The 22,457-nt window shown below is 35.6% G+C and overlaps 2 pseudogenes; both read right to left on the bottom strand.

Moving 5' to 3' along the window:
• Positions 1–1,595: 1,595 nt before the first annotated feature.
• Positions 1,596–9,623, bottom strand: LOC130834068 (olfactory receptor 6C3-like; annotated as a pseudogene).
• Positions 9,624–17,318: 7,695 nt separating this feature from the next.
• LOC130833167 (olfactory receptor 6C6-like) lies at positions 17,319–18,276 on the bottom strand (annotated as a pseudogene).
• Between the last annotated feature and the right edge of the window lie 4,181 nt (positions 18,277–22,457).

Here is a 22,457-nt window from a genome sequence, read left to right on the forward strand (position 1 = left end):
TTTATTTAAAAACCAACTCCAATTGGCTTCAGAAGTAACCAAAGATCCTGAAGGAAATTTTTTAGGTATGGAAACACACAATATCTATGGCATTTCTTTTTTGTTTGTTTTTTGTTTTTTTAAGAACTTTTATTGAGATACAGTTGGCATACAATAAACTGCATATATTTAAAGTGTACAATTTGATATTTTTTTCTTATTAGTAATGCATATATGGCATTTCCAAGCTCCCAGTTCATTCTCCCCCAACCCTCCCCACTTTCCCCACTTGGTGTCCATATGTTTGTTCTCTACATCTGTGTCTCTATTTCTGCCTTGCAAACCCGGTTGATTTGTACCCTTTTTCTATATTCCACATATACGTGTTAATATACGATATTCGTTTTTCTCTTTCTGACTCACTTCACTCAGTATGACAGTTTCTAAGTCCAACCACGTCTCTACAAATGTCCCAATTTCATTCCTTGTTACAGCTGAGTAATGTTCCATTGTATATATGTACCACATTTTTTTTATCCATTCATCTGTTGATGGACATTTAGGTTGCTTCCATGTCCTGGCTATTGTAAACATTGCTGCAATGAACATCGGGGTGCATGTGTCTTTTGGAATTATGGTGTTCTCTGGGTATATGCCCAGTAGTGGGATTGCTGGGTCATATGGTAATTCTATTTTTAGTTTTGCAACGAACCTCCATATTGCCCTCCATAGTGGCTGTATCAATTTACATTCCCACCAACAATGCAAGAGTGTTCTGTTTTCTCCACACCCTCTCCAGCATTTACTGTTTGTAGATTTTCTGATGATGCCCATTCTAACTGGTGTGAGGTGATACCTCATTGTAGTTTTGATTTTTGATTTGTATTTCTCTAATAATTAGTGATGTTGAACAGCTTTTCATTGGTATTTCATTATTAATTTTGAAATTAACCAATTTCATCTGGTTAATTCCATCTGTAATTTCATCTTTCTACATTTTTCATCTGTAGTTGAAATGCTTGTAACGTTAAAAATTTTCTAGAAACTAAACAACTAGTTCCTATGGAAAATGCTTTAATACAAAAATTTTTTAAATAAACATTTCTAATTTGAGCATCAACACTAAGGGTTAACCTCTGCAACAGTTTTCTTCCATTTCATTAAATAGTGTATACACAAATAAATTGATAAGGTTACAAAAAATATAATGACTGTTAGCATTAAGTAGGATGTAACGAAGTACAAATGACAGGTAGTGATAATTATTACACTGCATGCTACATTGAACATAATTTAAATGAAAATTATTTCATATTCTTGTCTAAGTAGAATTCAAAAACAATAGATATTGAAGAATTTTGCTCACTTTCTCTCAAATATTTAAAGGAAAAGGAAGTGAGATGAAAAAAAATTATCTTTTGAAGAATATAAAGAAAATTAGCTCCCTTGGAACTAGGTGTTTTGTGACATAAAGCTTGAAAAGAAACAGAGAGTAATATCAAGGAAATGAAGGGAGAAAGAGGAAAGAGATATAAAATAGGAAGCTACCATTGAGTACACTGTTATTGGTAGAGACTCCTTTGTTCATTTCCTTTATACAGAGCGCAATAGCATATTCATTTGTTTGAAAAAGAAGCAACCCTGTGTATCATTTTCATGAAGTCTTTTTGCACTTGTTGGTTGAGTAAGCTGTAGATGGAAGGGTTCAAAAGTGGTACAATGGAGGCACAGAGCACAGCAATTCCCTTGGAAAAAGATACCGTTGATGGTTTAACATACTTGATTATGCAGCTGCCGTAAGACAGGGATATCACCATCATGTGAGAAGAACACGTTGAAAAAGCCTTTTTTCTCTGATTCGTTGAAGGGATTTTTAGAATTGTTAATGCAATATAGGCAGATGATATTATCACCATTCCCAGTGTGAGCAGGAGAGTCACCACAGCTGAGGGGAATCCCATTGTCTCCCTGAGCTGTGTGTCTGAGCAGGAGATCTGCAGGAGGGCAGTTGAGTCGCAGCCAAAATGATCAACAATGTTGGAAGCACAGAAGTCAAGCTGGAGGCCTAACAGGAGACGTGCAAAGACGGTAAAGAAGCCAGCAAGCCAGCTACAGAAGACAAGCTGAATGCAGCTTTTACTGTTCATGATGGTTGTGTAATGCATGGGCTTGCAGATGGCAACACAGTGGTCACAGGACGTGGCTGCCAGCAAGTAAAATTCAGAAGGAAGGGAAAAAACACTTGAGCAACACATCCATTTTAAGAAATAGTTTTGTCTGCAGCTGTTATCATAACCATCCAATTAGGGATACATGTAGTAATAAAGGAAGTTTCTAAGAAGTAAAAATTCTGGGTTTTTTTGTTTGTTTGTTTGTTTGGTTTTTTGGGTTTTTTTTTTTATAATTTATTTATTTATTTATTTTTTTTTGAGGGGTACACCAAGTTCAATCATCTGTTTTTATACACATATCCCCGTATTCCCTCCCTCGACTCCCCCCCCCACCCTCCCCGTCCCAGTCCTCTAAGTCATCTTCCATCCTCGAGTTGAACTCCCTTTGTTATACAACAAGTATTCTGAAGGGAAAAATACATGGGGGTCTTGAGGGGAGTATCCAGCAGTGTGATTATGATGATGATCATGTTGCCAGGGATGCTTAGCAAGCAGGTGAGAAGTAGGCAGGTAAATAATACAACTTTCATTTGTGGGTCATCAGTCAAGCTGGTTAGAATAAACACTGGCTCTTGTGTGATTTCCCATCACTGTCCTCTAATTTTCCACATCTACAGGGGAAAAAAATAGAAAGAAAACAGTGATCCCAATGGAAAAATAACAGTGATAACTACTCTTTAAGGTAAAGTTAGCAAAATGATGTTTCAGACAGAATAACAATCCCATTCACATTACATAGACGGTTATACACACTAAATATTCCCAGCACAAACTGTAAAAACATTAACAAAGTTCACATTAGACGTTCGGCCTATGCATGCGATAACATTTAGTTGTGTTAGATATTGTGAATATCTGATAAATTTTAAGAGGGAAATTTTTTCAATACTAAATTATTACTGTATTCCACATGTATTCTTTCACTATTTTCCTTTAATCAAAATTCAAAAGGTTAGAAAAGGAGGTTAGTTCGTGAAGGTAAAGATAGAACAAAAAGTGGGTTAAAACATATCTAACAAGAATTATGGTCTTTAAACTTTAGACACACCAATTCTTTTCATCTTTTTGAGTCCTAAATCAATCTCCCCAAAAAACATAAAATCTCTAACATTTTTAAAGAAGATATATGCACAGATGATTGAGACTAAATCACCTCTGATTCAGTATTTAACTTTTATCATCATGCTGACCAGAGCACACTGATATTCCATTCCTCTCACTCTACCCCTCAATCTATGCTTGTTTTTTCTCTCTATTGATGACAATTTTTTACATTCTTTGGTCAGTGGTTTATTTTTCATATTTTTTGACATGTGTATTACTTTTCCCATTATTAAAAATTTTCCCTGAGTGCCTTTGTAAGTATTACTTTCAATGCCATACAAAACAAATCAACAAGATGCCCATGGTATGTTTATGTTCTCTGTGGCCTGAAGGAAAATATATAAAGATTATGAAGAATTCTCAGGAGGCTATGAGATCCAAGAACACAAGTCCCAAAGAGTCACAAATTTACATGTTATACCAGTGTACTCATCAGGCAGAACATATTTTTAACAATAAAACATGTATTTTAAAAACTATTTTAACAATGTCTCTGGGCAATTCAGTATAGATTTCCCATATATGTTTTTGCCCTCCCACACACTCATTTTGAAAACTCAAATGCATAGATATGGATTTGAAAACAGAAAAGAAATATTATTTTAACTGATAATAAAAAGTGACAATATAAGATGAAGAACTTAGCCTGTCAAGGAAACATTGCACCTCAGGGTAAATGCGACATTATCAATACTTCAGGCACATGAGAGAGCTGATGTTCTTATATCTGATGCCCTGGAATTTCCTCCACCCACTCTTCCAGTAACCCTGTCAAATGGTATCAGAAAATTATATTCTCATGTCATCGGGAAGTGTACTCCTTACTTTACATTTTCCACTGAACCCCGTATGAGTATGTTCCACATGGAATGGTTGAAGTGTGTGATATTGGATCAATCATTACTTTGACATGAGTCATGTTATTCTACAATGACAGCAATTCTAAGCTTTTGAGACTGTATCAAGAAGAAATAGGCAATTAAAACAGAACAATCACTACTAGTAAAATTGAATTTTTAATTAAAAAAAAACCTCCAATCGATCAAAAGTCCAGAACCATACATGTTCATAGAGGCATTCTACCAAACAGATAAAGAAGAGCTAATACCTATCTTTCAAACTAATTCAAAACATTGAAGAGGAGGGAACACATTCAAATTCATTCTATGAGGCTGCTGTAATCCTAATATCAAAACTAGACATGTAATGAGGTGGATAGAACTACAATCTGTCATACAGAGTGAAGTAAGTCAGAAAGAGAAGGACAAATATTGTATGCTAACTCACATATACGGAATCTAAAAATGGTACTGATGAACTCAGTGACAAGAACAAGGAAGCAGATACAGAGAATGGACTGGAGAACTCCAGGTTTGGGAGGGGGCGGGGGTGAAGGGGAAACTGAGACGAAGCGAGAGAGTAGCACAGACATATATATACTACCAACTGTAAAATAGTCAGTGGGAAGTTGTTGTATAACAAAGGGAGTCCAACTCGAGGATGGAAGATGGCTTAGAGGACTGGGGCAGGGAGGGTGGGGGGGACTCGATGGGGGGGGAGTCAAGGAAGGGAGGGAATACGGGGATATGTGTATAAAAACAGATGATTGAACCTGGTGTACCCCCCCAAAAACAAACAAACAAACAAACAAAAAAACTAGACAAAGACACTACAGAAGAAGAAAAGTACAGGCTAATGACTTTGATGAATATAGACGGAAAATTTTTCAGCAAAATATTGTAACCCATGTCCAACAACCTAGAAAAAGGATCTTGCACCATGACCAAGTTGGACTTATTCCAGGGATGCAAGGATGGTTCAATATTCACACATCAATCAATGTGATACACCACATTACAAACTGAAGAATAAAAATCTTATTAGTATCTTGATAGATACAGGAAAAGCTTTTCCACATATTCTGTAGGTTCATCTAAGTTGCTGCAAATGTCAGAATTTCACTATTTTTTATGGCTACATAACATGCTATTTGCAGCAATGTTGGATGGACCTAGAGATTATTATACTTAGTGAAATAGACAGAGGCAGATACAATTGTATGATATCACTTATGCATGGAATCTAAAAAATAAAACAAACAAAGGGATATAGCAAAAGAGAAACAAGCTCACAGATATAGAAAACAAATTACAGGTTACCAGTGGGGAGAAAGAAGAGGGTGGGGCAAGATAGGAGTATGGTATTAAGAGATACAAACTACTATGTATAAAATAGATAAGCAACAAGGACATTTTTGTATAGCATAGGGTTTTATAGCCATTATCTTGTAATAACTTTTAAAGTTGAGCCCCTATTTTGATTTTATTAAATTGTGATGATTATGCTTCTGAGACAAAAAAGTGTGGAGAGAGAGAAGGTGAAAAAGAGAGAGCGATGAGACAGAGAGAAAGAGAGCTATATCTGAGAGTGGGGGACTAGAAGAGAGAGATTAGATTTCAACTACATGAGATTCTATTTTCTGAGAAATTCTGAAACAGCTTCATCCTTGTACAAACTTCATTTTCTGAAGGCCTTCATTGTATCTTTATATTGTAAAATTATAGCATCATTTGATCTTCATTATGAAAATATTCATTCATGCCTATGTAGTTATTTTATTTCTGAGGAAATTCAACCCATTGATCTCCGGTAACTTTCCTCAAACCGTGTAAACAATTAGTGATATAAGACTTCCATTGTCAGGCCCACAAACTTACCTTCATTTTTATTGCTATCTTAGATGTCTTCATCTTTGTCATTATTATATTTCTAAAATATTCAAGTGTATGGATAAAATGAATGTAAATTTCTTGCTGACATGAAATAACTATGTCTGTATATTTGTTTGCAGATTTAATGTATCATTGAAAAAGGAAGAAAAATAATCTTTTTGTTTAAGACAGTACTATGTTGTCTTAATTTATGTTCAATTCCTTTACCTTACTACTGTTTTATATTGCACTGATAGCTAATGGTATCTATAGTGATATAATACCATAGAGGAGGGTTGATAAATTTATTTTGAAGATTCTGTTTCAATTATAGAATCAAACATACACATTGAAAATTGCCAGTGACTAAGGTGTGGGTAAATAGGGAGATGTTGTTCAGAGGGGATAAAATTCTGGTTATAAAGTAAAAAATTATGGGGATCTAATATACAGCCAGATGACTATAGTTAGCAATACTGTACTACTGTACTGCTGTACTTGTACATACTTAAAAGTGTCTAAGGCAGTGGATCTTCAATGTTCTTACCACCAAAAAAAAAAAAAAAAGCAATGATGTGAAGTAATGGACGTGTTAAACTTATTGTAATTATTTTGGAATAATGTATGTATCAGATCATCACATTGTACACCTTAAACTTATATGATGGTATATATCAACTTTATTATAATAAAGCTAATGAAAAAGCTTTTAAAATATGAAATAATTTAAATAATAATGAAATAATTTAAATAATAATGAAATAAAAATTCACTTTTGTGATCTTTTTGATGACTACATGTACGTAGAATTTTTTAAAACCTAATCATTAATTTTGAAGGATGAGTCGTTGTACAATATAATAATTGCTGGGAGAGAAAGAGTTTGCAGCAGCTCTGTGGCCCTCTCTTTCTATGTTTGTTGATGTCAATAATATTTTTGATTGAGGACAGACAATCTTGTAAAAATTTAGATGTAACTGACAAGTTGAAAAGCAATAAGAATCTAGTGGCTCTACTGATTACAATATTATGTGAGTTTGAAAATGCTCATAGCATGGAAACACCTAGCCTGTCTAGATCAAAGTTTCCCTATCTATGTAGTATTAACATACTGGATTTCATCATTTTTGTTTGTTTGTTCTGTGTGGCTGTCTTTTCAAAAAAGATATGGGAAAATTGACTGTCTATGTTTAAAAATATCACCCTGATCCATATCCCAGACTATATACAAATATTAAGTAAAATGAATCATAAATAAAAGTGCATCTCCCCCCAAAAAATGAGACTTTTTTTTTGTGAATTTGGGATGGGCAAAAGCATAATCCATGGAAGGAAAATAATAAATTGGAATAATCAAAATTAAGAAATTATGCTATTCAAAAGACAGTGTTTAGTTAATGAGAAGAGAATACATAGGCTGGAAATATAAGAGCAAATCAAATATCTGAAAAAGGATTTGTGCCTAGAACACATAAAAATAGCAAAATGCAATAATAATAAAAAAATGATAGCCCAAATATAGAAGGGGCAAAAACTTCAGCAGTAAGTTTACCAAAGAAAATATACAAATAGCAAATAACCATAATGAAGATGATCATCCTCGTTATCCATTTGAGAAATTAAACTGAAATCATGAGAAAAACTATGTACCCTTTAGAGGGTTTAAAAATAAAAATACTTCCCTTACCAAGTGGTGCAGGACATGGAGCACCTAAACTCACATACACGGCTGGGGAGAATGTAAAATTATATAACCACTTAAAAGAAACTGTTCAGCACTCTCTTTAAAAGTTAAACATACACTGACTGGGGAGGAGTAAAGATGGTGGAATAGGGGGTGGTGGAATTTGCTTCTCCTCACAAGTACATCAAGAATACATCTACAGGGGACTTCCCTGGTGGCACAGTGGTTAAGAATCCACTTGCCAATGCAGGGGACAGAGGTTTGATCACTGGTCCGGGAAGATCCCACATACCATGGAGCAACTAAGCCCCTGCGCCACAGCTACTGAAGCCCACATACCCTAGGGCCCACGTGCCTCAACTACTGAGTTCATGTGCCGCAACTACTGAGCCCACACACCACAACTACTGAAGCCTGTGTGCTTTAGGGCCCACCACAACTACTGAGCCCAAATGGTGCAACTACTGAATCTCACATGCCTAGAGCCCATGATCCGCAGCAAGAGAAGCCACTGCAATGGGACACCTGCAAACCACAATGACGAGCAGCCACACTCACTGAAACTAGAGAAGAGCCCATGGGCAGAAACAAAGACCCAATGCAGCAAAAAAAAAAAAAAAAAAAAAAAAAAATATATATATATATATCTACAAATTGAACAAGAGCATCTGCTGAACACTCGCAGAAGATCTCAGACCCCTAAAAGGACAAGAAAAATCCCCATGTAACCAGGTTGGATGAAAGAAAGAAGAAAAAAAAAGCAAAAGAGGAAACAGAAAGGAACCAGAACCCCTGCCGGGGAACTGAAGGTGAGGAGAGGTTCCTGCACTCAGAAAAGCTCATTCACGGTGGGGACGTCAGCTGGGACACAGAGGGACCTGCGGGGGTTCAGAGGGAAACACAGCAACTGGTCTGTGGAAGGCAGGACAATGCAAGAACTACGCGCATGATTGTTGCCAAATATTGCTACCTGTGCACCAATGCTGAATAAAAATCGGAGACAGAGAATTGGAAGATAAGAAATACGATTTTTATTCGCTTTGCCAGGCAAAGGGAAGACAGAGTAGACTAGTGCCTTAAGAACTGTGCCCCCTCCTTGGGGAATCGGAGAAGATTTTATACGTGGGGCTCGCAGTCCAAGGCATGTGACAAGGATCAAACTAGTGAAGGTCTTGCATTTCTTTTCTTCTGCAAATTCATGGTCAAAGCTGGCATCAGGCGGTGCGGCAACCTGGTCTGGTGTTCCTGAAGTTCCCCGCCCATGATCTTCTTTCTGAAATGGAGAGAGCTACAAGGGAGTATAGGGGGAGAAGAAATGTCAGGTGCAAAGGGGGAGAAGAAATGTCAGGTGCAAAGGGGTAATTTGTGTGGAGTCAGAGAGCAATCAGCTTTGTGAAGGACAAGTCTCGCTACAAGTGTTTGTTAGTAGTAACAGCTAAAGAATAATCAAGATTGTTTAACCATTTCAGGCCTGTTTCCATTGTTTCCCCAGCCTGTTCATTGTTTCTTTGTTTTCTGTGCATATCAGGAGAGGAAAAAAAACCTCATTTCTATTTTTGTTGGCAACATGATCTGTGCTGCTGCTGTGCACACCCCAGCCTGAGTCGTGTGTCTCCTTTGTGGAGGGGGGCTTGGGGCTGGAAAGTGGGGTTTGGAAAGTGGACCCAAGAAGGGGACAGCTGTTGGCTGTGAAGAGACAGGAGAGAGGAGCTCCACAACCAGGAAGGTTTTGGAAAGAAGCCTGGGGCACACAAGGGGTGGGGCGCCATTGCTGTCCTCTTCCCCATCCGATGGCCCCTGCCTCCCTGGGCACTGGGAGGGACTCCCACCAGAGCAAGTCTGCTGCAACTTCCTGCCAGTCTCTGCCATGGCAGGCACGTCCCCCACACCCCAGTTGTGGCCACATTCTGTCCCCCTGGCCTGAGTGAGCAAGTTGACCCCAGACTGAGAACCGGAATCAGTCTCTGCTTTCATCCCCTTTTGCCTGGGCAGGGAACCGACTCCTGAGGGTGGCTCACACGCAGAGGTGAAGCCAGAAACAAAGCTGAGCCCCAAGGGCTGTGTGACTGAAGAAGAGGAACAGAAATCTCTCTGTGCAGATGCACAAGCTGCAGATTAAATCCCTGTGATCTGCTTGGTAAACCTGCATCTGTGGAATATCTGAATGGACAAGAACTCCCATAACTGAGATCTGCCTAACTTTAGCTGCAGCAAAATCATTCTCCATGGTAAAAAACTGAAGACGTTTATTCTAAGATCATGAAAAAGACAAGGATATTCACTCTCACCTCTTTTATTCAACATACTTTTGGCAGTCTTAGCCTCAACAATGAGAAGAAAAAGAAATAAAAGGAATCCAAACTTCAAAAGAAGTTAAACTGTTACTGTTTGCTAATGACATGATACTATACATAGACAATCCTACGGATGCCACCAGAAACCTACTAAAGCTAATCAATGAATTTGGTAAAGTTGCTGGATACAAAATTAACACACAGAAATCTCTTGCATTAACAAAGAAAGTCCAGAAAGAGAAATTAAGGAAACAATCCCATTTACCATTGCAACCAAAAGAAGAAAATACCTAGAAATAAACCTACCTAAGGAGGCAAAAGACCCGTACTCAGAAAACTATAAGATACTGATGATAGAAATCAAAGACAACACAAACAGATGAAGAGATATACCATGTTCTTGGATTGGAAGAATCAATATTGTGAAAATGACTACATGACCTAAAGCAATCTACAGATTCAGTGATCAGTAATCCTGATCAAGTTACCAATGGTGTTTTTCATAGAATTAGAACAAAAATTTTTACAATTTGTATGAAAACACAAAAGACCCTGAATAGCCATAGCAATCTTGAGAAAAAAAGCAGAGCTGGAGGAATCAGGCTGCCAGACTTTAGACTGTACTACAAAACCACAGTCATCAAGATAGTATGGTACTGGCACAAAAACAGATATATAGATCAATCCTACAGGATAGAAAGCCCAGAGATATGCCCATGCACCTATGGTCCCCTAATCTATAAAAAAGGAAGCAAAAATATACAGTGGAGAAAAGACAGCCTCTGCAATAAGTGGTTCTGGGAAACTAGACAGCTACATGTAAAAGAATGAAATTAGGATACTCCCTAACACCATACATAAAAATAAACTCAAAATGGATTAAAGACCTAAATGTAAGGCCAGACACCATAAAACTCTTAGAGGAAAACATAGGCAGAACACATTGACATAAATTGCAGCAAGATCTTTTTTGACCCATCTCCTAGAGTAATGAAAATAAAAACAAAAATACGCAAATGGGACCTAATGACACTAAACAGTTTTTGCACAGTAAAGGAAACCTTAAACAAGATGAAAAGACAGCCCTTAGAATGGGAGAAAATATTTGCAAATTAAACAACTGACAATGGATTAATCTCCAAAACATACAAACAGCTCATGCAACTCAATATCAAAGACAAAACAACCCAATCAAAAATGGGCAGAAGACATGGAAGCAACCTAAATACCCATCAACAGATGAATGGACAAAGAAGATGTGGCACATGTATACAATGGAATATTACTCAGCCATAAGAAGGAATGATATTGAGTTATTTGTAGTGAGGTAGATGGACCTAGAGTCTGTCACACAGAGCAAAGTAAGCCAGAAAGAGAAAAACAAATACTGTATGCTAACTCATATATATGGAATCTAAAAAAAATTGTACAGGTGAACCCAGTGACAGGGCAAGAATAAAGATGCAGATGTAGAGAATGGACTTGAGGACACAGGGTGGGGGTAGGGGAGAGGGTGAAGGGGAAGGTGGGATGAAGCGAGAGAGTAGCATTGACGTATATACACTACCAAATGTAAAATAGATAGCTAGTGGGAAGCTGCTGCATAGCACAGGGAGATCAACTCAATGATGGGTGATGACTTAGAGGGCTGGGTTAGGGAGGATGGGAAGGAGTAGAGGGAGGGAGGGGATATGGGGATATATGTATAAATATAGCTGATTCACTTTGTTGTACAGCAAAAACTGGCACAACAGTGTAAAGCAATTATACTCCAATAAAGAGCTTAAAAATAAAAAAATAATAAAGTAATCCCTTTATTAAGCAATCCCCAATCTAAAAAAAAAAAGGGCAGAAGACCTAAATAGACATTTCTCCAAAGAAGACACACAGATGGCTAAGAAGCACATGAAAAGATGCTCAACATCACTAATTATTAGAGAGATGCAAATCAAAATGACAATGAAATATCACCTTACACCCACTGGAATGGCCATCATCAAAAAATTTACAAACAATGAATGCTGGAGAGGGTGTGGAGAAAAGAGAACCCTCTTACACTGTTGGTGGGAATGTAAATTGATACGGCCACTATGGAGAATAGTATAGAGGTTCCTTAACAAACTAAAAATTGAACTACCATATGATCAGGCAATCCCACTACTGGGCATATACCCTGAGAAAACTATAATTCAAAAAAACACATGCACCCAAATGTTCAATGCAGCATTATTTACAATAGCTGGGATGTGGAATCAATCTAAATGTCCATCAACAGAAGAATGGATTGAGAAGATGTGGTACATATATACAGTGGAATATTATTCAGCTATAAAGAGGAATGAAACTGTGCCATTTGCAGAGATGTGGATGGACCTAAAGACTGTCATACAGTGTGGAGTCAGAAAGAGAAAAACAAATATAGTATTGCATATATGTGGAATCTAGCAAAATGATACAGATGAACTTATTTGTAAAGCAGAAATAGACACAGATGCAGAGAACAGACATATGAATACCGTGGGAGAAAGGAGGGTGAGATGAATTGGGACAGTGGGATTGACATATATACACTAGTATGTATAACATATATAACTAATGAGAACCTACTGTATAGCACAGGGAACTCTACTCAGTGCTTTGGGATAACTTAAATGGGAAGGAAATCCAAAAAAGAGGGGTTATATGGATATGTATAGATGGTTCACTTTGCTGTACAGCAGAAACTAACACAACATTGTAAAGCAACTGTACTCCAATAAAAATTATTTAGAAAAATAAAAAGTTAAACATACATATATCATAACACCAGGCCATTGCAGTATTTGGTATTTACCCAAGAGAAACAAAGCACATGACCACACAAAGATCTGTAGTCAAAAGTTCAAAGCAGCTTTCCTTATAGTAGCCAACAACTGGACACAGCCTGCTGCATATCAATAAGTTAATGGATAAGTAAGTTGCAGTATAGCAACAAAGTTAAGTGCAAGTTAGCATTCACAGTTAAACTATCTATAATTGTAATAACTTTGATGGATCTCAAAATAAGTTCACTGAGTGAAAGAAGCCTAGTTAGAAAGAACACTGCGTTGTTCCATTCATATAAAGTTTAACCCATTGCAAAATAATCTATAGGGGCAAAAAAGCAGATCAGTGGTAAATAAAAGATGGTGACAGAGAGGTGGTAATCAGGAAGTACAAGGTTGCATCAAGAAATTTTTGGTGGTAATGAATATGTTCATGATCGTGATTGTGGTGATGACTTCAGCCTTATTAAAATCTTATAAAATATAAAATATTTTATAAATATCAAATCTCATATAAATACAGAAATATTATATAAATAAATACTATAAATATAAATTTATTATATACCAAATTTCAACAAAGCTTTAAAAAAGTGTGTTGTCCCAAAATGAATATATCATGGAAAATAAATACCACATACTAAAACGTGTCTTTTGTCTATATTTCCTACTGTTTTCTAAAATTGAGTTATGAAATAAATCCAACTTTGTTTCACAGCAACTTAGTGTCAACTAAAATCATTAGTTGATGTAAGGTTTAATTCTCAAAGCTAGTCTTTCTCTCAATTCCAGTTCCTTTTTCTCCTAGGAAATACATGTTAATAGTTCTGATTGGGAAATAAGGAGTACTATACTCTTCTCTTGTGCAAACACTGGCATAGGTCTGTATATTCCATATTTCAGCAAACTTCCAACCAAGAAAGCTACATTTTCTTTTTGCAGGTATTCCATCCACAAACTTGGTTAAGAAGCTACAGTATCACATCTTCTCTCTCCTACTCTCTATGTTCTTGATTAGAAGAACTTGTGATCCTTCCACCTGTTGGTTAGCCCAACATAAATTCATCTGGCATCAGTTGTTGGTGGACGATTTTAGAATCTGATATACCATGCCCAGTATTTGTACCTTTATATCAGTCTGGAACAGTTGCGAATTCTTATTTTCTACACAAATTTTCAAGGTACATTTATTTATAGCTAAATGTTTACTTACTATTATGATCATTGAATTATTCTGAGAATCTAGCCCTCTAAAAATTGTTTCCAGTGATTTATTCCCATATTTCTATTCTTCATTTCTTCTGATATCATGTTTGTTAGATATTTCAACCCTTCAGAAACAAGATTATAGATTAGATCATGGAACTAATAACCCCAAATTGAATAATTTTGTTTACTAATAAAGGTTATACTAGTAAATTCATTTAAATATAAATACATAGATTGTTGAGGAAAGTCTCTAGAGTTTGGTGAGACAAACATTGGCCTGGAGTGCCAAGTCCACATGGTGCTAACAGTGCTCTACTGGAAGAGCAAGATTCTTTAAGCTTTTAATAGTTGCAACTTCAGTTCCTCATGGTTAATGTATTTTGGCAGCTTTAATACTATGAGAGGTAAGAAGTATGCAGAAGAATGTTTATTAAGGGAAATATTTTCAACACAAAAAACTTTTAGGATCTTCTATCATATGGTTTAAAACCTAAACATAATTCTTCTATTAAGACACATTGATTCGATGAACCTCTCTCTCTGGAATTGGTAAAACTATAAATATTCACTTTCAAGAACTATGCCTTCCATGTCCTCTTCCATAATCATTTCAAGATCTTAGATCTCTGTAAGTGTTTTTTGAGGGAATGAATGTATGAATGAAAAATGAACAAACACAATTCTCTTTCCAAGCTCTGGGATTTGCTGGGTATAAAGAATTTATCCTGGAAAATCTTGTACCAAACGTCTTACTCTCCCTGGAATGCAATTCTAGAGACTAATATCTAGACCTGTGTGAGCCTCATGGAAAAATTAAATTACTATAATAGTAATATAATTTATTGGTTTGGCCAAAGTCTTCGTTTGGGTTTTTCCATAAGATGTTACAGGAAAACCCGAATGAGTTTTTTGGCCAAACCAATATTTTTCCTTAATCATGCTTTTCTTGATTCTTCCCTTCATTGGAAATGCCACCTACTCTATCCTGTAGAAACACTATTTTCAATCAGGGTGCCAAAGGTGTCTGAGATAATAGAAATGGATTACCTGGATTTAACCATTCATAACATCAGAATCCTTAAATACTGTCCTATAAAATGAGGGTAAGTTGAACAAGAAAGGGCAAAAAAATCTCATCTGTTCTAACTTGCCCTCAATACTGACATCACTTGTTGGGAAAACCCAGTGACAAAAGCAGCAACTTGCAATTTCTAAGGCCATGTTTTTGATTATTTTGAAATTATCTGCATTGAATTGTCTGTTGCCAACTCATCACATATGACTTTCTTAGTGGTTGTCCAAATGCGCTGGAGAAACCAGGATGACTTTTCCCAGAGTCTTTTTTCGCTGTATGGTGGTTATTTACAGTTTGTCTGTGAGAGGTATCGGTACAAAATTTGCAAGTTGGAAGAGAAGAAGAGGCTATTATTCTCCACAAGTATTTGTGGTCAGACCAATGAGCAAAGGCTAGCTTCATAGCTGATTCTCAGTAAGGGAGAACCACCGACTTTACTGCTAAGATTATTAATAGGTGCTTTCTCAGAAATTACTGAGAGCCACCGCCATTTCCCACAAGTTTTCCTGAACCAGCTTCTACAGGTCTCAACTTGAGATCTTAGGTATTATTTTCCTCACTACTATTCTAGCCAACGTACGAACATTGTTTTCCTCGCTCTTCAAAGGCAGGTTGAATCTTGGAAACTGTTTCATTAAAAAAATAGTAGTGGATATTAATTTGGAATTGAGATGGACTCCTAAATGAGTAACCATAGGTCAATGGTGTTCCTTCACGTGTGACCTTCTCTTTCTCTTTCAGGGACAATTCCTGTTGCTCCAATAAAATTCCTTTTGGTAGCATACATTTCAATGGACATCATGGGATGACAGAAACTTTTCAGTGATGAAATTTCAAAATATGATATGTGCTGACTTTTCACACTGGTCAAAGTAAATGATTCAGTTTTGGTGAGAGATTCCTCCAAGAAAAAGAATACCAAGTTCTAAGAATAGGAGAGAGAAAGCAAGCTATGAGAAAAGGACACCAGAGAGTCTGCTAAATTATATCAGCAAAAAGGAATGAACTAAGGAATGCAGCAACAGCATGGGTAAACCTCAGAAACTTTATGTTGAGTAAGTGAAGTAAGTCCTAAAACTTTGTGGTTGTTTTTTTTAATAAGAAATTCCAGAAAAGGCATGACTCATCTGTCGTGGCTGAAACGATGTCAGTGGGTACCTGGATCCTTAGGTGGGATGAGGGGGGGATACTGTGAAGAGGCAGAGGGAATTATTTAGTATGATGTAAATGTTCTGTATTTTTATTGTTATATGTCTCAATATTGTTCAAATCCATTGGTTTAAAGGATTGTATGTGCTTGTTTTTACAGTATACTTCATAAAATTGATTAAATTGATACAACCAGAATGGATTAGGACATTTTTAAATTAAAAATAATTTAAAATATATGGAAAGGTCCCCAGACCCAGATATAAACATACTACATCTTGAATTTCTTTCATGGGTTACTATCATTTGTAGGTCTAAGAGTATAATGCTATATAAGCAATTTTTACCAAAGCCTAGAGTTCAATTATCTCTATGCAAAACAAAAACTGATAATGTACACAAATACCATATTCTTAATCATTCTAAGTCTCTAGGAGAAACTTATTTAGTAGAATCTCAGTTTGTTTGCACATTTTATGCCTTTGGTTACAGCCGCTTAGAAATAATTCTTTCCTTATTCATCTTTCAAGGTTCAGCATCAATGATGATTTCTCCTAGAGGCTATTTTTATCTTTAAAATTAATCTGATTTCTGTTTCCATTAAAATGTCATTTGCATTATATAAATAATTCTTTCCTTATTCATCTTTCAAGGTTCAGCAGCAATGACGATTTCTCCTAGAGGCTATTTTTATCTTTAAAATTAATCTGATTTCTGTTTCCATTAAAATGTCATTTGCATTATATAACAATGATCAGGTTTTGAGTTTGTCACAGTTTTGGCAGAGCAAAATACTAGGAGCAGATGCAATGCTTACCAATTAGCACACATATGTTGAAATAATTAACTACATATATCTAGCAAGGTTCATTTTTAGAAAGCAGTCAGTACATGATCGTATCATCGGTGAGAAAAGATATTTCTTGACAAAGATGGGATTTAATATTCTGCATTGAAGAAGGCAGTTTATTACTGAAGAGTAAAACAATCTAATCAGAAAGAACAGAGAGAAGTACACAGATTAGGAAGGCTGAGTAAACCCAATGTGATATGAATTGTAGAGGGGAGAAACGGCATAGATATAATTTAAGGAATTGAAAATTGTATTCAGTTCCCCCATTCATGTTCCAACAGCATGTTATTTATAGCTACATTTGGTCTCATTGGTTTGAAAATAACAGAACCTTTGAAGCACATCCTTGAGAGCTTCTTTCACCTGCTGGTTCCTTAGGGTGTAAATGAAGGGGTTTAGTAAAGGAGCAAGGTATTGAGGTATTGAGCACAGCTACACCTTTAGTTAAAGTCACCCTTTCCTTTGCCGATGGCTTCATATATGTAAAAATACAACTCCCATAAGTGATGGACACAACAACCATGTGTGAGGAACAGGTGGAAAAGGCCTTTGTTCGTTGTTGAACAGAAGGGAGTTTTAGAATGGTTTTGATGATGTACATGTAGGAGAGGACCACCAACAGCAAAGTGACTACAAGTGTCACCACAGCTAAGACAAAAGCCATCAATTCTAGGAGACGTGTATCTGTGCAAGAGAGCTGCAGGATAGGAGAAGTGTCACAGAGGAAGTGATCAATTATTTTGGAAGCACAGAAATCCAGCTTAAGTCCCAAGACCAAAGGAGGAAATATAATTAGGAAGCCAGTTACCCAAGAACTGAGTACAAGCTGATAGCACACTCTGCTGTTCATAATGACTGGGTAATGCAATGGTTTGCAGATGGCAACATAGCGGTCATAGGACATGGCAGCCAGAAGGTAAAATTCTGTGACTCCGAATAGAAGAAAAAAGAATAATTGTGTTGCACAACCATTGTAGGAAATTGTTTTGTCTCCAGTCAGAAGGCTTATCAAAAATCGTGGAATGCAGACAGTTGTGAATGAAATCTCTAAGAAGGAGAAATTTCGAAGGAAGAAATACATTGGAGTCTTGAGCCGGGGATCCAGCAGGGTGAGGAGGATGATGATGAAGTTTCCCATCAGGCTCAAGATGTAGTTGAAAAATAGAAACAGGAAAATCACAATTTGCAGTTGTGGGTCATCTGTCAATCCTAGGAGAATGATTTCCATTGATTGGTTCTTCATTGTTTTTCTCTTATCAAAGTTAAAGAAAACAGAAACTAAATTACAAGTTAAAAAAGAATTTTCTTTATTCTTAGTCATTGAATATTCCTTTTTTTTACTAATCTGTTTTCCTTTGTTTCTTTTAAAAATAGTTTTATTGAGATATAATTGACATACAATAAACTGCATATATTTAAAGTGTACAATTTGATATTTTTTCCTATTAATCTGTTTTATACATATTAATTTATTTATGGCAATCTCAATCTCCCAATATTCCATTTTCAGAAACATTCTATTTGCAAATATTTTTTCAGATCTACTTTGATTCCATCAAAATGAATGTCAGTCATCCTAAGGCCAGTCATTTACATAAATACTGAGATTTTTCTCTTGACAAGAGTTAAGTAAATTCTAGTTACTACTTAATAGAGGACTCAGGCATTTGAAATTTAGCTCAACAGTTTAATAATTAAACCATCTTTTGAAAACCTTACCCTAAGAGATTATTTATATGTTCATATTTTCTATTTTCTGAATTTAGCAAATATCTCAAGTAATTTTTACACCATTTATTCATCATCGAGTTCTGTTCCTACTTCTTTCTTACATTTTTAGTATCATTTTCTTTCAGATTTTTTTTAACTCCTTCTGCTTGTCTCTCCATGTACTTTATGAGTGGCCTTTAAATTCACAGCTTTGAAAATTCTCAGTAAATCATTAACGGTGTCTTAAATCTGGATCACTCAGAGAATAAAACAGAAAAACTAAAATTAGCATTCCTATTTTATTCTTTCTTTTACTTTATTCAACATATAATAATCTTATCTTACTTTTCTTAAGACTGTACAGGTTACATTAAGAAACCCTAACTTTTTATTTGAATGTAAAATGATTTTAAGTACGGTTACAATTCTTGCCACTGACCAGTGTTACAGCAATGATTCATAGTTACTAATTGTAATTTGCTTTTTGCTAACTCTATTCTTTGTAGTGGAGCAGGACTGCTTTGTCTTAGCCAATTTTCATAATTGGCAGGCAGTATTTAAAAAAACTTTCTATTTCTTTATTCCTATTTTTAAATATGTTATCACAGAAAAAATCAAGTGCCACATAAGGATTTTTCTTTTCCTTTCCATTAAATTCATTCAAATATATTCCTCTACTTTTCTAGATAACAGTATCATTCTTTACTTAAACATACTCCTTTTAACGTTGCTAAATCACTTGTATCTTGGTTTTAACATATGTGAAACATATCAGTTTTAATATAGTTACTGTTTTCTGCTCATGAATAATATGGTAGTCCTTGAATTTCAACAGAAAAATATTTCTCTTTGATTGTCACTAAGTTTTTGCCTTAATCACTTTCCTTCCCTTACATTGAAATCTGAATCTACATTTTTTATTCATTATGTGTAAAATTTTTATGACACGGTGGGCTAAGTGTAAGAAATAAAAGCATTACTTTTTATTTCATTATTGTTTCCTATTTTTCATAATCTTCTGAGTTTCACTAAACATACTAATCATCTTTCACCTTGAACTGAGTGTAAATGTGTTTGTTAAAGTTCCTCAAGATGTAGAATAGCTGCTCTCTAATTTTTCCTCCATGATTCATCCAGTGCAACTACAAGTTCGTAAAGTTAAAGAAAATGTATCAGAGACATCTGTGTATTGAGAGAGAGGCCCAGGCAAAAGCTTTCAGATAGAAGCTTGTAAAAAATACATAATATAATAACATATGTAAATACATGTTATTAAAGACATAAAAATACATGCTATTATATTTCATATATACATAGTACAGTTTCATAGAAATTTTTACTTTTGCATCAAAAGGAATAGATCAAATAATACAGATTAAAGACAAATTTAATATCTTACTTATACTTCCAAAGTTTTTCCCAACTTCTGATTCAGAAAAAAAAGTTAAACTTAATTGACTTACCTTACACAGGGCATATTAGAATTTCTTTTTTTGCTGTTGTTGTTATGGTATTTGCTAGAACTTTTAGACCAACTAAATTAAGAGTGATGATCGTTTCAAGATATTATTCAATTATGAAAAGAATAGAAAAGCACTAATTTGTCCTTCAGAAGGATTCAAATAAAAGTTGAAATGCTTCATTTATTTTTTGCAATGTTTCCCATTTTGCACTTCAGTTCGCATTTACCACATCTCAGTACTCAGATACTAAAGAGTACTGATTCATCTCTAGCATAGTTTCCCTTGTGGTTACGTTTTCAGAAATTTTTTAAATCTTTGACTGGGAGTGTTACATCCAAGATCAAACTCTAGAAATAAATACAATGTTTAAGAACAGAAAATTAATATATCCCTTGAGTCTAACTAAGCTAGAGTGTTGTCTTTTGTCTTAATAAAGACACAAGGGAACCTACTGAAGTTAGCAAGCAAGATAGGTGAACTATTTCCCTAGAATCTGGTATTCAGAAAGTACTATTTAGCACACACATACAAAAAAATCCACTCAGGTTTTTTTTCTAAAGTGGGAAATAAATAACAAAATCATCAATTGTTCATAGTCGTAAAACAATGTGAGAAAACTTGTCTAGTTTACTCCAATAAGAAACTTTCTCTTACCTACTAAAATAATAATAATAACAACAACAACAGAAACAACGTCAGGCCTATAGCAAACTTTAATGTTGCAAATTGACTCAATATGGAATTTTTTGTTTTTAATTTTAGAAGAGTGCTTCCTTTGGCAATATGAAAAAAAAAAGAAACTATGCTGGTACATTTAGTGTGTGACAATCAGAACGTACAGGAGAAATTAAATATTTGAAACATTTGGACTTGATATAACAGAGTATGCTCAAAATGTATATATGCTATATCAGAGACCAGGCTCTAGAGTTTCACTAAACAGTCTCCTACAGCTTCATCAAGACCCAAAAAAAGTCACCAAAAGCTAATCAAAAGAGACTTGCTATTGGTGTTTAAATAGGAAGAAAAATCGCTTACTGCCATTCATTCTTTTTTGTGTGTGTGTGTGCTTTCTTTTCTTTTTCTTTTTTTTTTTAAAATTTTATTTATTTATTATTTTTGGGGGGGTACACCAAGTTCAATCATCTGTTTTTATACACATATCCCCGTATTCCCTCCCTTCCTTGACTCCCCCCACCCCGAGTCCCCCCCACCCTCCCCGCCCCAGTCCTCTAAGGCATCTTCCATCCTCGAGTTGGACTCCCTTTGTTATACAACAACTTCCCACTGACTATCTATTTTACAGTTGGTAGTATATATATGTCTGTGCTACTCTCTCGCTTCATCTCAGCTTCCCCTTCACCCCCCGCCCCCTCCCAAACCTCGAGTTCTCCAGTCCATTCTCTGTATCTGCTTCCTTGTTCTTGTCACTGAGTTCATCAGTACCATTTTTAGATTCCGTATATGTGAGTTAGCATACAATATTTGTCTTTCTCTTTCTGACTTACTTCACTCTGTATGACAGACTGAGTCCAGAAATGGAAAACACCTAGATAGATAACTGATTTTTTAACAGAGGCTAAAAGACAGATCAGTTGCCATTCATTCTTAAGGGAGCTTCAGAGCTACTAAAGGAATTCAGAGTTAAAGGACAGCCTAAACCTTTTCCCTTATAGAGGAAACATCAGATCAATCCCTTGGAAAAAACCTATCTTGTTTCAACTGATCTGTCTTTTAGCCTCTGTTAAAAAATCAGTTATCTATCTAGGTGTTTTCCATTTCTGGACTCTCTATTATATTCTATAGATCTATTTACTTACTTTAGGACAATGCCACACTGCAATGATTAGTGTAGCTTTATAATAAATATTAAAATTTGGTAGTGTTAGTCCTCTAATATCCTTCTTTTCTAAAACTGTTTTGGTGATTCTAGTTTCTTCGCATTTCTATATGAATTTAAGAATCTGCTTGTTAATTTCCACACTCACCAAAAAACAAACAAACAAAAAAACTCCTTCAGGTATCAGTGAGATTGCACTGAATCTACAGATCAAGCAAAGTAACATCTGACATCTAAAAATTATTGAGAGGGACTTCCCTGGCAGTCCAGTGGTTAAGAATCCACCTTCCAAAGCAGGGGACATGGGTTTGATCCCTGGTCAGGGAGCTAAGATCCTACATGACTCGTGGCCAAAAATACCAAAACATAGAACAGAAGCAGCACTGTAACAAATTCAATAAAGACTTTAAA

Source organism: Hippopotamus amphibius, chromosome 12 (genome assembly GCF_030028045.1).
Source record: "Hippopotamus amphibius kiboko isolate mHipAmp2 chromosome 12, mHipAmp2.hap2, whole genome shotgun sequence".
In the NCBI taxonomy this organism is placed as follows: Eukaryota; Metazoa; Chordata; class Mammalia; order Artiodactyla; family Hippopotamidae; genus Hippopotamus; species Hippopotamus amphibius.